This window comes from Macaca fascicularis, chromosome X (assembly GCF_037993035.2).
Source record: "Macaca fascicularis isolate 582-1 chromosome X, T2T-MFA8v1.1".
Taxonomy (NCBI): Eukaryota; Metazoa; Chordata; class Mammalia; order Primates; family Cercopithecidae; genus Macaca; species Macaca fascicularis.
In genome coordinates, this window is record NC_088395.1 from 107,992,966 (window position 1) to 108,005,818 (window position 12,853).

At 43.0% G+C, this 12,853-nt stretch overlaps 1 non-coding gene across 1 annotated transcript; it reads left to right on the top strand.

Moving 5' to 3' along the window:
* The first annotated feature begins 1,962 nt into the window (after positions 1 to 1,962).
* On the top strand, positions 1,963 to 2,069 carry LOC123571448 (U6 spliceosomal RNA). Its single transcript, XR_006695611.2, has one exon. It is a non-coding gene; the product is annotated as a U6 spliceosomal RNA (small nuclear RNA).
* Positions 2,070 to 12,853: the final 10,784 nt, after the last annotated feature.

Consider the following 12,853-nt stretch of genomic DNA (forward strand, 5'->3'; position numbering starts at 1 on the left):
AGTCTCAGTCTGTCACCCAGCCTGGAGTGCAGTGGCACGATCTCAGCTTGCTGCAACCTCTGCCGCCCGGGTTCAAGCAATTCTCCTGCCTCAGCCTCCCGAGTAGCTGGGATTACAGGTGCCTGCCACCACGCCTGGCTAATTTTTTTGTATTTTTAGTAGAGATGGGGTTTCACCATCTTGGTCAGGCTGGTCTTGAACTGCTGACCTGGTGATCCACCTGCCTTGGCCTCCCAAAGTGCTGGGATTACAGGCATGAGCCACCGTGTCCAGCCCGAGAATTCACATTTTTAAACAATCAGTTCTAGAATACCCTCAATCATTACTTCTTTGAATATTACTTTCAAAATTTGTCCTGCATGTCTCTTTACCTCTTTTCATATTTTTTATTTCTTTATCTCTTTGTGTTGCATTCTATATATCTATTTTTCTAGTTACCACTTTTCTCTTTAATTGTGCCCAATCTGTGGTTTAACATGTCTATTGAGTTTTTAAATTTAAAACTTTTTTTCATGTCTAGAATTCTTTTTCAATACTACCTGGCCTTTTAAAAATAGTGTACTGGAGTGGAATAATAGACACTGTAGACCCAGAAAGGTGGGAGGTGCAAGAGGTGTAAGGGATAAAAAATTACCTAATGGGTCAGGCTCAGCGGCTCACACCTGTAATCCCAGCACTTTGGGAGGCTGAGGCGGGTGGATCACCTGAGGTCAGCAGTTTGAGACCAGCCTGGCCAACATGATGAAACCCCGTCTCAACTAAAAATGCAAAAAATTAGCTGGGCTTGGTGGCACGCGCCTGTAATCCCAGCTACTTGTGAGGCTGAGACAGAAGAATCGCTTGAACCCCAGAGGCAGAGATTGCAGTGAGCCAAGATTGCACCACTGCACTCCAGCCTGGGCACCAAGAGCGAAACTCTGTCGCAAAAAAAAAAAAATTACCTCGTCCAGGCGCGGTGGCTCACGCCTGTAATCCCAGCACTTTGGGAGGCCGAGGCGGGCGGATCACGAGGTCGGGAGATCGGGACCATCCTGGCTGACACGGTGAAACCCCGTCTCTACTAAAAATACAAAAAAATTGGCCGGGCATGGTGGCAGGCGCCTGTAGTCCCAGCTTCTCGGGAGACTGAGGCAGGAGAATGGCGTGAACCCAGGAGGCAGCAGAGCTTGCAGTGAGTGGAGATCGCGCCACTGCACTCCAGCCTGGACGACAGAGCAAGACTTCGTCCTAAAAAAAAAAAAAAAAAAAAAAAAAATTACCTAATGGGTTCTATGTATATGATTTGAGTGATGGTTACACTTTAAAGCCCAAACTTCACCACTACACAATATATCCATGTAACAAAGCTGCATTTGTATCCTCAAATCTGTAAAAACAAAATAATGTCTTGTTCTTTTCTTACATTTTCAATTATATCTTTAATCATTTTAAGCATATTTTATAGTGTGTATTAGACGAGTCTGCATGTTTCAGGGTCTATGTGTTGTGTCTTCAGACATTTGATTATGGTGTGGTGTTTTTTCATGTGTTTTATAATTTTTTATTTTAAATTGTGTTCAGTGCAGCTTTACTTGTGGGGATCTTGTGAGGGATATGTCTCTCTAGAGTTGTTTTGTGTTGCTTCTGCTAGGTAGGAATAACAATAGTTATACTCTTAAGTGAGTATACACTTTATACTTATTGTTTGGTGTAGAGGGTTCCTGGACATTGTAGGAGTTATACATTTTGAATCCCAAACCCATGTGAAAGCAGGCTTCAGAGGGAGACCTGTTTTCTACCTTCTTAGAGCCCAGGTTGTCTTCCTATGCTAGCGAATGAATTTTTGTCTAGTTCAACCTTATTGAAGGTGTAGTCCTTTGAAACTCCCAACTTCCTACAGGTGTTTCAGTTCCAACCCCCTGCCTTACTTAGGCCGAAGGCTCTGTCTCTTGCCTCTACAAGGCCATCAGAACCTAAGCATGTGTGCTCGCTTCAGCAGCACATGTACTGGAATTGGAATGATGCAGAAAAGATTAGCATGGTCCCTGCACAAGGATAATGCACAAATCCGTGAAGTGTTCCATATAAAAAAAGAAGAAGAAGAAGGTGGATCACGGCAGATGGGAGGCAGGACTAGATTGCAGCTCCAACTTGGACGAACAGAGCAACATGTGGACGCTCGCATCATGAAATTTTGCTCCGGAACGACTGCAGGAATAAATCAGGAAACCCAAGAGGACCCACAGACCCTCTGAAGAAAGCGGACTGCTCCTGCAGGACCCAGGAGACACACCAAACACTGTGAGTGCCCAAACTGTGGAAGTGGGAAAGGGAGCTCTTCTGCCCCCGAACACACACCCCCACGGGGAAACTGAAGGCCTAGGTTACGGGAGAAGATTCTGACCTTACCTGGAGCTGAGTCAGTTTAGATACCGTGCGAAATACAGGAGTAGAGGAAAGAGTGGGAAAAGCCCTGTGAGCTCACTGGGTCCCCTAGCAAACCATTTCTGCCTGGCCTTACAGGGGTCCTTTGGTAGGGTGGCCAGAGGCACTTGGAAAAGGTCACAGGGAGAAAGAAATCTCCAGCCGAACTTTGTAACAATTTGAACTGAGGCCGGGCACAGTGGCTCAAGCCTGTAATCCTAGCACTTTGAGAGGGTGAGGAGGGTGGATCACCGGACGTCAGGAGTTCGAGACCAGCCTGGCCAAGATGGTGAAACCTCGTCTCTACTAAAAATACAAAAATTAGCCAGGTGTAGTGGTGCGTGCCTGTAATCCCAGCTTCTCGGAAGGTTGAGGCAGGAGAATTACTTGAACCCAGGAGGCAGAGGCTGCAGTGAGCTGAGATCCTGCCACTGCACTCTAGCCTGGGCGACAGAGCAAAACTCCGTCTCAAAAACAAACAAACAAACAAACAAAAAAGACAGTTCAAACTGATGGACTGATGGAGAAGTCTTCTGGCCAGAACTTGTTAGGGGGTGGGGCATGAATCTGGTGTGCAGACTCCACAGGCGGGGTAAGAAGGAAAGCCATACTTGCTTTCACAGCTGGGAGGTGGGTAGCCTGGGGCAAGATCTCAGCCCTGCTTACTCACTGCCTGGAAACAGACTCAGTGCTGTCGGGTGGGGGTACAGTGGGAGTGAGACCAGCCCTTTGGATTCTGTGGGAGCTGTGTGAGGCCTGTGACTGCTGGCTTTCCCCCACTTTCCTGACAACCTGCACAACACAGTAGAGACATCCATAATCCTTCTATGATTATAACTCCATTGACCTGGGAGCTTCACCCCCATACCCCACAGCAGCTGCAGCAAGACCTGCCCAAGGAGACTCTGAGCTCAGACACACCTAGCCCTGCCCCAACCCAATGATCCTACCCTACCCACCCTGGTAACTGAAGACAAAGGGCACATACTCTTGGGAGTTCTAGGGCCCCGCCCACCTCCCCATACTACCACAGCTGATGCTGTCTGGAAAGCGCCACCTCCCAGCAGGAGGCCAACAAGCACAAAAATAGTGCATTAAACCACCAAAGCTAAGAACCTTCACAGAGTCCATTTCACCCCCTTTCCATCTTCACCAGATCAGGTGCTGGTATCCACAGCTGAGAGATCCATAGACGGTACACATCACAGGACTCTGTGCAGACTACCCCGAGTACAAACCCAGAGCCTGGTAGACTTGCTGGGTGGCTAGATCCAGAAAAGCTGTAACAATCACTACAGCTTGGCTCTTAGGGAGCCACATCCACAGGAAAAGGGGGAGAGTATTACATCAAGGGAACATGCCATGGGACAAAAGAATCTGAACAACGGCCTTCAGCCCTGGACCTTCCCTCTGATAGAGCCTACCCAAATGAAAAGGAACCAGAAAACTGACTCTGGTAATATGAAAAAACAAGGTTCCTTGACACCCACAAAAGATCACACTTTCCTTGACACCCACAAAAGATCACACTAACTCACCAGCAATGGATCCAAACCAAGAAGAAATCTTTGATTTACCTGAAAAAGAATTCTGGAGGTTAGTAATTAAGCTACTCAGGGAGGCACCAGAGAAAGGTGAAGCCCAATGTAAGGAAATAAAAAAAATTGGAGAGGCACGGTGGCTCACACCTGTAATCCCAGCACTTTGGGAGGCTGAGGTGGGCGGATCATGAGGTCAGGAGACCGAGACCATCCTGGCTAACACGGTGAAACCTCGTCTCTACTAAAAATACAAAAAAATTAGCCAGGTGTGGTGGCACACACCTGTAGTCTTAGCTACTTGGGAGGCTGAGGCAGGAGAATCGCTTGAACCTGGGAGGCGGAGGTTGCAGTGAGCCAAGATTGTGCCACTGCACTCCAGCCTGGGCAACAGAGTGAGACTCCATCTCAAAAAAAAAAAAAAAAAGGAAAGAAAAGAAAGGAAATGAAACAAGAAGAGAAGGCCGAGCATGGTGGCTCATGCCTATAATCCCAGCACTTTGGGAGTCCAAGGTGGGCAGATCACCTGAGGTCAGAAGTTCGAGACCAGCCTGACCAACATGGAGAAACCCTGTCTCTACTAAAATACAAAATTAGCCAGATGTGGTGGTGCATGCCTGTAGTCCTAGCTACTCAGGAGGCTGAGGCAGGAGAATTGCTTGAACACGGGAGGCGGAGGTTGCAGTGAGCTGAGATAGTGCCATTGCACTCCAGCCTGGGCAACAAGAGTGAAACTCCATCTAAAAAAAAAAAGAAAAAAAAAAGTGAAGAGAGGAATATTCAGTGAAATGGATAGCATAAATAAAAAACAATCAAAGCTTCAGGAAACAATGGACACAATTATAGAAATGCAAAATCCTCAGGAAAGTCTCACCATAGAATTGAACAAGTAGAATAAAGAAATTCAGAGCTCAAAGACAAGGTATTCGAATTAACCCAATCCAACAAAGACAACGAAAAAAGAATAAGAAAATATGAACAAAGCCTCCAAGAAGTGTGGGATTATGTTAAATGACCAAACCTAAGAATAATTGGTATTCCTGGGGAAGAAGAGAAATCTGAAAGTTTGGAAAACGTATTTGGGGGAATAATCGAGGAAAACTTCCCCAGCCTTGCTGGAAACTTAGACATCCAAATACAAGAAGCACAAAGAACATCTGGGAATTTCATTGTCAGAAGATCATCACCTAGGCACATTGTCATCAGCTTATCTAAAGTTAAGATGAAGGAAAGAATCTTAAGAGCTGTGAGACAAAAGTACCAGATAACCTATAAAGGAAAATCTATCAGATTAACAGCAGATTTATTAGCAGAAATCCTGCAAGCTAGAAGGGACTGAGGCCCTATCTTCAGCCTCCTCGAACAAAACAATTATCAGCTAAGAATCTTTTTTTTTTTTTCTTGAGACGTAGTTTCGCTCTTGTTGCCCAGGCTGGAGTGCAATGGTGAGATCTTGGCTCACTGCAACCTCTGCCTCCCAGGTTCAAGCGATTCTCCTGCTTCAGCCTCCCAAGTAGCTGGGATTACAGGCATGCGCCACCATGCCTGACTAATTTTGTATTTTTAGTAGAGATGGGGTTTCTCCATGTTGGTCAGGCTGGTCTTGAACTCCTGACCTCAGGTGATCCGCCTGCCTAGGCCTCTCAAAGTGCTGGGATTACAGGCGTGAGCCACTGTGCCCGGCTAAGAATCTTGTATCAAGTGAAACTAATCTTCATATATGAAGGAAAGATAGGTTTTTTAAAAACAAACAAATGCTGAGAGAATTTGCCACTACCAAGCCACCACTACAAGAACTGCCAAAAGGGGCGCTAAATCTTGAAACAAATCCTGGAAACACATCAAAACAGAACCTTTTTAAAGCATAAATCTCACAGGACCAATAAAACAAAAATGCAGGCCAGACGCGGTGACTCACACCTGTAATCCCAGCACTTTGGGAGGCTGAGGAGGGTAGATCACGAGGTCAGGAGTTCGAGACCATCCTGGCCAAGATGGTGAAGCCCCATCTCTACTAAAAATACAAAAATTAGCTGGGCATGGTGGCACTTGCCTGTAATCCTAGCTACTTGGGAGGCTGAGGCAGGAGAATCACTTGAACCTGGGAGGCGGAGGTTGCAGTGAGCCAAGATGGTGCCATTGTACCCCAGCCTGGGCAACAAGAGCGAAACTCTGTCTTAAAAAAAATAAATAAATAATTTAAAAACAAAAAGAAAAAAAACCAAGCTATACAGGCAACAAATAGCATGATGAATGGAATGGTACCTCACATCTCTGTACTAACATTGAATGTAAATAGACTTAATGCTCCACTTAAAAGATATAGAATTGCAGAATGGATAAGATTCACCAACCAACTTGAACCTGGGAGACGGAGGTTGCAGTGAGCCGAGATTGCACCACTGCACTTCAGCCTGGGCGACAGAGTGAAACTCCGTCCCATAAAAAAAAAAAAAAAAGAATTCACCAACCAACTATCTGCCTTCAAGAGACTCACCTAACACATAAGGACTCACATAAACTTAAGGTAAAGGGGTGGAAAAAGACATTTCATGCAAAGGGACACCAAAAGCGAGCAGGAGCAGCTATTCTTTTTGTTTTTGTTTTTGTTTTTTGAGATGGAGTCTCACTCTGTCGCCCAGGCTGGAGTACAGTAGTGCAATCTCAGCTCATTGCAACCTCCACCTCCTGGATTCAAGCTATTCTCCTGCCTCAGCCTCCTGAGTAGCTGTGCAGGCACTCACCACCATGCCCAGCTAATTTTTGTATTTTTAGTAGAGACGGGGCTTCACCATATTGGCCAGGCTGGTCTAGAACTCCTGACCTTGTGATCCACCCGCCTCAGCCTCCCAAAGTGCTGGGATTACAGGCGTGAGCCACCATGCCCGGCCAGGAGTAGCTATTCTTATATCAGACAAAACAAACTTTAAAGCAACAGCAACTAAAAAAGACAAAGAGGGACATTATGTAACAGCAAAAGGCCTTGTCCAACAGGCAAATATCACAATCCTAAACATATATGCACCTAACACTGGAACTCCCAAATTTATAAAACAATTACTAATAGACCTAAGAAATGAGACAGACCTCAACACAATAATAGTGGGGGACTTCAATATTCCACTGACAGCACTAGACAGGTCATCAAGACAGAAACAACGGATTTAAACTATACCCTGGAACAAATGGACTTAACAGATACTTACAGAACATTCCATGCAACAACCTCAGAATATACATTCTGTTCAACAGTGCATGGAACTTTCTCCAAGACAGACCATATGATAGGCCACAAAGCAAGCCTCAATACATTTAAGGAAAATGAAATTATCTCAAGCACTCTCTCAGACCACAGTGGAATAAAACTGGAAATCAACTCCAAAAGGAAGCTTCAAAACTATGCAAATACATCAAAGTTAAATAACCTGTTCCTGAATGATCATTGGGTCAAAAATGAAATCAAGACGGAAATTAAAAAATTCTTCGAACGGAATGACAGTAGTGACATAGCCTATCAAAACCTCTGGGATTCACCAAAGGCGGTGCTAAGAGGAAAGTTCATAGCCCTAAAAGCCTACATCACAAAGTCTGAAAGAGCACAGACAATCTAAGGTCACACCTCAAGGAACTAGAGAAACAAGAACAAACCAAACCGAAACCCAACAGAAGAAAGGAAATAACCAAGATCAGAGCAGAACTAAATGAAATTGAAACAAGCAAACAAAAAAATACAAAAGATAACAAACAAAAAGCTGGTTCTTTGAAAAGATAAATAAAATTGATAGATCATTAGCAAGATTAATCAAGAAAAGAAGAGAGAAAATCCAAACAAGCTCAATAAGAAATGAAAGGGGAGATATTACAACTGACACCACAGAAATACAAAAGATCATTCAAGGCTACTATGAACGCCTTACATGCTTAAACTAGAAAATCTAGAAGAGATGGATAAATTTCTGGGAAGATACAACCCTCCTAGCTTAAATCAGGAAGCATTAGATACTCTGAACAAACCAATAACCAGCAGCGAGATTGATATGGTAATTTAAAAATTACCAAGAAAAGGGCTGGGAGGGGTGGCTCACGCCTGTAATCCCAGCACTTTGGGAGGCCGAGGCAGGTGGATCATGAGGTCAGGAGTTCAAGACCAGCCTGACCAATATGGTGAAACCCCGTCTCTACTAAAAATACAAAAAAATTAGCCGGGAGTGGTGTCACACACCTGTAATCCCAGCTACTCGGGAGGCTGAGGCAGGAGAATCACTTGAACCCAGGAGGCAGAGGTTGCAGTGAGCTGAGATCGCACCACTGCACTCCAGCCTAGGTGACAGAGTGAGATTCTGTCTCAAAAAAAAACAAAAAACAAAAAACAGAAGTCCAGGACCAAACGGATTCACAGCAGAATTCTACCAGACATTCAAAGAATTGTATTGGCACTATTCCACAAGATAGAGAAAGAGGGAACCCTCCCTAAATCATTCTATGAAGTCAGTATCATTCTAATACCAAAACCAGGAAAGGACATAACCAAAAAACAAAACTACAGACCAATATCCCTAATGAACATGGATGCTAAAATCCTTAACAAAATTCTAGTAACCAAATCCAACAACATATCAAAAAGATAATCCAGGGACCAGACGTGGTAGCTCACTCCTGTAATCCCAGCACTTTGGGAGTCTGAGGCCGGCTGATCACCTGAGGTCAGGAGTTCGAAACCAGCCTGACCGATATGGAGAAACCTCATCTCTACTAAAAATACAAAATTAGCTGGGTGTTGTGGCGCATGCCTGTAATCCCAGCTACTCAGGAGGCTGAGGCAGGAGAATTGCTTGAACCCAGGTGGCAGAGGTTGCAGTGAGCCGAGATTGTGCCATTGCACTCCAGCCGGGGCAACAAGAGCGAAACTCTGTCTCAAAAAGAAGAAGAAAAAAAAAAGATAATCCACCATGATCAAGTTGGTTTCATACCAGGGATGCAGGAATGGTTTAACATACACAAGTTAATAAATGTGATACACCACATAAACAGAATTAAAAATAAAAATCGCATGATCATCTCAATAGATGCGGAGAAAGCATCTGACAAAATTCAGCATCCCTTTATGATTAAAACTCTCAGCAAAATTGGCATACAAGGGACATACCTCAATGTAATAAAAGCCATCTATGACAAACCCACAGCCAACATAATACTGAATGGGGAAAAGTTGAAAGCATTGCCTCTGAGAACTGGAACAAGACAAGGATGCCCACTCTCACCACTTCTTTTCAATGTAGTGCTGGAAGTCCTAGCCAGAGCAATCAGACAAGAGAAAGAAATCAAGGACATCCAAATCGGTAAAGAGGAAGTCAAACTGTCGCTGTTTGTGGATTATATGATTGTTTACCTAGAAAATCCTAAAGACTCCTCCAGAAAGCTCCTGAAACTGATAAAAGAATACAGCAAAGTTTCCAGATACAAAATTAATGTACACACATCAGTAGCTCTTCTATACACCAACAGTGACCAAGCTGAGAATCAAATCAAGAACTCAACCCCTTTTACAATAGCTGCGAAAAAGATAAAATACTTAGGAAAAGACCTAACCAAGGAGGTGAAAAACCTCTACAAGGAAAACTACAAAACACTGCTGAAAGAAAGCATAGATGACACAAGCAAATAGAAACACATATCATACTCATGAATGGGTAGAATCAATATTGTGAAAATGACCATCCTTCCGAGAGCAATCTACAAATTCAATGCAATTCCCATCAAAATACCACCATCATTCATCACAGAAAAACAATTCTAAAGTTCATATGGAACCAAAAAAGAGCCCACATAGCCAAAGCAAGACTAAGCAAAAAGAACAAATCTGGAGGCATCACATTACCTGATTCCAAGCTATCCTATAAGGCCATAGTCAGACAAACAGCATGGTACTGGTATAAAAATAGGCACATAGATCAATGGGACAGAATAAAGAACCTGGAAATAAACCCAAATACTTACAGCCAACTGATCTTCAACAAAGCAAACAAAAACATAAAGTGGAGAAAGGACATCCTTTTCAACAAATGGTGCTGGGATAATTGGCTAGCCACATGTAAGAGAATGAAACTGAATCTTCATCTCTCACCTTACACAAAAATCAACTCAAGGTGGATTAAGGACTTAAATCTAAGACCTGAAACTATTAAAATTCTAGAAGATAACATTAGAAAAACCCTTCTAGACATTGGCTTAGGCAAGAACTTCATGACCAAGAACCCAAAAACAAATGTAATAAAAACAAAGATAAACAGCTGGGTCTTAAACTAAAGAGCTTTTGCACGAGAAAAGGAACAGTCAGCAGCGTAAAGAGAACCCACAGAGTGGGAGAAAAGCTTCACAATCTATACATCTGACAGAGGACTAATATCCAGAATCTACAATGAACTCAAACAAATCAGCAAGATAAAAACAATCCCATCAAAAAGTGGGCTAAGGACATGAAAAGACAATTCTCAAAAGAAGATATACAAATGTGTATGAAAAAGTGCTCAATATCACCAATGATTGGGGAAATGCAAATCAAAACCACAATGCAGTACCACCTTACTCCTGCAAGAATGGCCATAATCAAAAAATCAAAAAACAGTAGATGTTGGTGTGGATGCAGTGAACAGGGAACACTTTTATGTGCTGGTGGGAATATAAACGAGTACAGCCACTATGGAAAACAGTGTGGGGGCCGGGCGCGGTGGCTCACGCCTGTAATTCTAGTACTTTGGGAGGCCGAGGCGGGCGGATCACGAGGTCAGGAGTTCGAGACCAGTCTGCCCAACATAGTGAAATCCCGTCTCTACTAAAAATACACAAAAAATTAGCTGGGCGTGGTGGTGTGCGCCTGTAATCCCAGCTACTCGGGAGGCTGAGGCGGAGGTTGCAGTGAGCTGAGATCGCACCACGGCGACAGAATGAGACTCTGTCATAAAAAAAAAAAAAAGAAAAAAGAAAAAAAAAATAACGTGTGGAGATTCCTTGAAGATCTGAAAGTAGAACTACCATTTGATCCAGAAGTCCCACTACTGGGTATCTACCCAGAGGAAAAGAAGTCATTATATGAAGAAGATACTTGCACACACGTTTATAGCAGCACAATTTGCAATTGCAAAAACGTGGAACCAACCCAAATGCCCATCAATCAACCAGTGGATAAATTAACCATGGTATATATATACAATGGAATACTACCCAGCCATAAAAAGGAGTGAATTAATGGCATTCACAGCGACCTGGATGGGATTGGAGACTATTATTCTAAGTGAAGTAACTCAGGAATGGGAAACCAAACATTGTATGTTCTCACTTATAAGTGGGAGCTAAGCTATGAGGATGCAAAGGCATAAGAATGACACAATGGATTTTGGAGACTCAGGGGGAAAGGGTGGGAAGGGGGTGAGGTATAAAAGACTACAAATTGGGTTCAGTGTATACTGCCCGGGTGATGGGTGCACCAAAATCTCACAAATCACCACTAAAGAACTTATTCATATAACTAAACACCACCTGTTCCCTGATAACCTATGGGGGAAAAAAACAAAAACCCTGACCATCTTACTTAATGAGATAACTAAGTTACCTGCACCCCACCCCCACCCCTAGTGGAGCAACTGACATTTTAACTCCTACCCAATGTTCTGGTTTTGGGTTTTTCCACTTTGTTTTGACCTCTGGGGATTTCCTTTACTTGCAAGTTCAGCTGTACATTTAAAAGGATTTTATATTGTATTTGGTATTTCTTTTTTTTTTCTGTTCTTAAATATCTTTTTATTTATTTAATTTTTTTTTATTATACTTTAAGTTCTAGGGTACATGTGCGTAACGTGCAGATTTGTTACATATGTATACCTGTGCCATGTTGGCGTGCTGCACCCATCAACTCGTCAGCACCCATCAACTCGTCATTTATATCAGGTATAACTCCCAATGCAATCCCTCTCCCCTTCCCCCTCCCCGTGATAGGCCCCGGTGTGTGATGTTCCCCTTCCCGAGTCCAAGTGATCTCATTGTTCAGTTCCCACCTATGAGTGAGAACATGAGGTGTTTGGTTTTCTGTTCTTGCGATAGTTTGCTGAGAATGATGGTTTCCAGCTGCATCCATGTCCCTACAAAGGACACAAACTCATCCTTTTTTATGGCTGCATAGTATTCCATGGTGTATATGTGCCACATTTTCTTAATCCAGTCTGTCGCTGATGGACATTTGGGTTGATTCCAAGTCTTTGCTATTGCGAATAGTGCCGCAATAAACATACGTGTGCATGTGTCTTTATAGCAGCATGATTTATAATCCTTTGGGTATATACCCAGTAATGGGATGGCTGGGTCATATAGTACTTCTAGTTCTAGATCCTTGAGGAATCGCCATACTGTTTTCCATAATGGTTGAACTAGTTTACAATCCCACCAACAGTGTAAAAGTGTTCCTATTTCTCCCCATCCTCTCCAGCACCTGTTGTTTCCTGACTTTTTAATGATTGCCATTCTAACTGGTGTGAGATGGTATCTCATTTGGTATTTCTAAGTGTTTTGTAGTGTGGGAGGACTTTCATTCAGGTTATTTTGGCTACCATATTACTGGAAATGGACATCAAAGATTATTTTAAAAGGAAAATAATTTTAGGATGGCAAGCAGCATTGGCTTAGATGCCAATATTAGATTGAATTCTTAAAGAATTTTTATTTAGAAGGGCATCCTCCTTTCTTTCATAGAAGAATGTAAATGGATTTTTTTTCTGCCCTATTTTATCTTTAAATATTTTGGCTTGCCTAAAAAAGTAAACAAAACAGTCGATCTACCAGTCACTGTATATCATATGAATACATACATTCATATTTATGTAGAATAAATTGGGGGAAGTTCTAGTAATCTGGTGCAACTT